The 4,548-nt window shown below is 48.3% G+C and overlaps 1 protein-coding gene across 1 annotated transcript in view; it reads right to left on the bottom strand.

Annotated features, from left to right (window-relative positions):
- ANO4 (anoctamin 4) overlaps window positions 1-4,548 on the bottom strand; it is a 383,517-nt gene that overhangs the window by 378,592 nt on the left and 377 nt on the right. The gene's annotated exons all lie outside the window — the stretch shown is intronic.

Below are 4,548 nucleotides of genomic sequence, written 5' to 3'. Positions count from 1 at the left end.
CACACACACACACACACACACACACACACACACACACACACACACGAAAGGTGACTGTAAGGCAGTGGATGTGTTAATTTGCAAGGCTGTAGTAATCGTCTCACTGTGTCTATCAAAACATGTTGTGCACCTCAAGTATACACAATAAAACAAATAAAACATATACTGCCTGCTTGTCATAAGCACTTAATAAATAAATGTGTGTTCTTTTCCTCCAAAAATAAAACATCTCTAAGGGACTCTGGGCTAACAAAGAATTCAGGGTTTACCATTTCTTTTATCAAATTATAGATAAAGTATATGGCATATACTTAATTTTGAAAAGATAGTTCACATCGCTAATGAGCCTTTTCTTGAGGGAAATTTCCACATCATTTGCTTCAGAAATGGAGTTCATTAGCAACTATTTTAATCCATGTTATTTGAGACAAATGAGCTGTGGTAGGATCTGCATGTTCATGATGGAAAATAAATGCATGTGTCTCGACTTCCAAGTAACAACGAGATCAGAGTATTTTGATGGAACCACCATCCAGGGGACCAGATGATGTTCAAGGGACAAACAATATAAACGTCACACTGACAGCACTGGTGGCCCCCCATTTTCCATCCCATCATCATGTCTCCTGCTGGGGAGCAAGGTGGGAATGGGGTCTCAGTTCCTTTGAGGCCAATGTGAGCACGGTCACCTGCCAGGCCCCAAACGATGAAGAGAGGCAGGGAAGGAACATCCAGAACTGTAGGCTGGCTTGAGAAAAATAACGCTGATTAACTGTGAGGTTCTTAAATCTCTCATACACGGGCAAAAGGGGGGAAAAATAGAATAATTTCAGGAAGAGTCCTTTTCTGCTCCTTGGATTTTTTTTTTTTTTTAGCTACTCCGGCTTAGGCAGGACGTTAACAGGAAATCCACACAATGCTGTTTTCTTAAATGGAGCACCCTTACAGATGTGGTACTTCTGTGTGAATGATTATTCTACAAGAGAAGAGCGGGAAGAAAGCAAAAGGAGCTTTGAAGATGAACTCTTAGATATCGGAAGAGACCCAGCCTCCCTCTGGTACTCTGAGTCTAAGGTTGTAAATCACTTTCAGCTTTTGCTCCACATACAGCATGAGCACCTTGCACTGGACAGACTCTGGAGAGTGGACACAGCCACTGCCTGTGCAGAATCTATCCCCTCCTTCCCCCCAACAGCGCCACCAGTTCATCTGGGTGTCAGTCCATGCCCACGTGGCCTGGTGACCCAGAGCAGGCGAGCCTTGACCCCATCTTCCAAGCCCTAGGGAGTCCGATGGGCTAAAAACAGCACCACCTCCCTTGTGGATAACTGGTTCCAGGATGGCATGGGACTCAGTCCTCCCGATGACACAGGAAGGGTCTACAGAGGTGCTTCTGGGGAAGTTTCAGCCGGTAGAAGTCGGAGACCCAAGACAGCGTTCAGGTGTCCTCTGATGATCCCATTGCCTTCTGAGAAGATGAAGCACCTATCACACCCGCCTCCCCTCCAGAAGGTCATTGTCTAGGGCTGCTGAAACAAAGCACCACACACGGGAGGCTTGCAGCAGCAGAAATGTCTTCCTCATGCCTCCAGAGGCCAGAAGTTCCAAACAAGGCGTCAGCAGGGCCATGGTCACTCTGAAGACTCCAGAGGAGAGCATTCCCTGGCTTTCTCTGAGCTTCTGGCTGCCAGGAATCCTGGGTATCCCTTGCCTCGCAGAGGCATCACTCTAGCCCCTGTCACCATTGTCACACGGCATCTTCCCTGTATGCTACTGCATCTCTTCCTTTCTTATGAGGACACCACCCTAACCGAATGTGACCTCATCTTAACTTGATAACATCTGCAAAGACCCTGTTTCTCAACAAGGTCACATTCACAGGTACTGGGAACCAGGACTTTGATGTGCCTTGTGGGGGACACCATGCCCTGACATGGTGGCTGCAGCTGACTAGACCGGCGAGGAGCCCTTGGCCAAGTCTGCAAGTGGCAGGGGTAAGAGTGTCACCCAACAGGCGCTCAGCCACCTTGGCTCAAGACCCAGCTCTTACCCTCCATGTGTCCTTAGGCAACCCTGTAACCCTGAGAACCTTGGTTTCCTCATCTATTAAAGGGGGACAGTCACCCTGTTTGCCTCAGGATGGTCATGAGGGTTAAATGAGTAAATGCAGAAAAGTACTTAGAACGTGACTTGGCAAAATAAAACTCCTAGAGTACTGGCTGCCCATTGCCTTCCCACCCACTCTCCACTCCCCCTGGACAGTGTCCCAACGAGGTATCTCCACCACAGCCCGGTCCTGCCCACACTGAGTTCTGCAGCCTGGCTCCTGCTCACCCTCCACTTACACGGCTCTCAGGATGTCACCAGGGCGGACTTGAACTTTCCCCTGCCTCTGTCTCCCCTTCTGGAGATTCTCTGGGCTTTCCAAGAAATGTGCCTGCTTGGTTCTCTTACCCCTGTCATTACTTCTCCCTCACTGTGCTTCCCCCAAAGAACGGCCTTCCACACCCGCAAGGCACGGACGCTCACTCCTGTTACCACGTCCTCTCCCACAGATCGAGTGACCTCCCTGCACAGAGGGCCAGTGTCTCCATCCCACAACCATTTTCTCCACACTTCTGACCTCCCGTGAGGCATTCTGAGGTGGGGCATCTCATGGGTACCGCAAACCACACGTCTAATGTCACCATCGTGCCTATGCCCAGCTCTGGAAATGACGCCGACTCTGTCACCCTGGTCCCAAATCTCATGGCACGCCTGTGTTCCCGCAGCCAGCCCATGACCCGTCCCACCAGCAGCTCCAGCCCTCTCCCTGCAGACCTGTCCCATCATCCCACCTCCTGCGGTATCTCTGCCTGTGTCTAGACCACAGTGACAGCCACCAACTCCGCTGTGATACCAGATTCTCCCGCATGAGCTCCATCTTGTTCCCCTGGAACCACCTCCTTCCATCCATGTGTTCATCCTGTCACCTCCTACTCTGACCCCACATGGCCTCCTACTCCTTAGCCAATGTCCCTAGGAATGACTTATTAGGCGATTCAGGGTTTGCAACCCATGGTCCTTGTGCTCTCCACAAAATTTTTCAACTGTCTTGATGCTTCATTTAAAAGTCAAATCTTTTTAACAATCAATACAGGCACATTCTGGACCAAGTTCTGCCTCTTCGTTTTAACACTCCTGTTTCTCCATCAGGCTGGCACTATGGGTGTGCAGAAAGAAGGAGAGAAAGGGACATGCCCGGGGAACATTTCTACCAAAGGAAGACCCGCAAGCGCACATCAGTGAGCATGGGCAGAGGCTTCACAGTGGACCAGACAGAGGGAGGCAACAGCGACCTCATCAGGTACCAGCAGAAAAATGTGCTGAACTCAAAAGAATCCACACCACTCAACGGGGCCAGCCCGCACTGCAAGCCGTGACTGTATTTCAGTAAAATAACAATATACATCCTATTAAATGGGTGTGGTATATTTGTATTTTTACTTAGGTTACAGTGTTTTAGACATGATTTGTAAATTTGATTTGATTTTTATGGCTGTCCTGAATAGAACTCTACGTTAGTTTTATGTTTTAATATAAAGCAACCTTATAATACAAACAATTTAAACTAATGTTAGAAGTTCATCCTTCTCATAGGGGCCCATAATGCTGGAGTTTGAGAAACCACGACATGGTGTTTAAAAACATGGGTTCTGGTAGCAAACAGACCTAGACTGAAACCTCGGGTGATTAATTTCTAGCAGAATGGCAAAGGGCAAGCTTCCTCATCTGTAAAATAGAGAAATGACAATCCCTGTCTCCTAGAGTTCTGACTGAGTAGAATAATGTAGCAGGAAGCCAAGGGCAGCTGGCAGACAACAAGTGCAAAATAAAGGCTCGCCACAGTTTTCACCATCACTGTTTACTTTCATCTCTAAGTCACGGACCAGGAGTCTAGAATCAAGAAAATTTTAAAAGAAAGTGAAAGGGAGAGGAAGGATTTGACCAACAGGAAAACAATGAGGTTCACTCATCTCTTGCTAACCCAAATAAATAGACTATGTCTGTGACTGAGCAGTCACAACAAGGAGATGGTCATCCTCCGAGTTTCAACTCGCTCTAACACCTTCTCTGTCCTTTCAATAGAAAAGAGCAGAGTTTTTCCATATATTTTCTATTTGCGGTTGCCATACAAAACTTATTTTAAAATAGATAAATATGTATGGTCAAGAGTAACTCGACTGTGATGTTAACAATCGCACAGGTGATACAGGGCCTCGAGGCTTAAAGCACACGATGCTATGTGAGCAGAGGCACAGTCTCTCCCCGACACAGTCTCTCCATCTAAATCCACACAACAGCAGGTAGAGTGCACAAGAGGACGCCCCAGAGGGCGCGTCCACAGGCAAGCGCTCTCTGAAAATCAATGATCATGACGTGCATTCTTTTTTTGAGTCGGAGTCTCACTCTGTCGCCCAGACTGGAGCGCAGTGGCCGCTCCCGGCCACCGCAGCCTCGACCCGCCAGGCTCTGGCGATCCTCCCGCCTCAGCCTTCCAAGTAGCCA

Source organism: Carlito syrichta, unplaced genomic scaffold (assembly GCF_000164805.1).
Source record: "Carlito syrichta isolate Samal-C Ts95f unplaced genomic scaffold, Tarsius_syrichta-2.0.1 Scaffold307930, whole genome shotgun sequence".
In the NCBI taxonomy this organism is placed as follows: Eukaryota; Metazoa; Chordata; class Mammalia; order Primates; family Tarsiidae; genus Carlito; species Carlito syrichta.
This window is presented reverse-complemented; position numbering and strand designations above follow the sequence as displayed.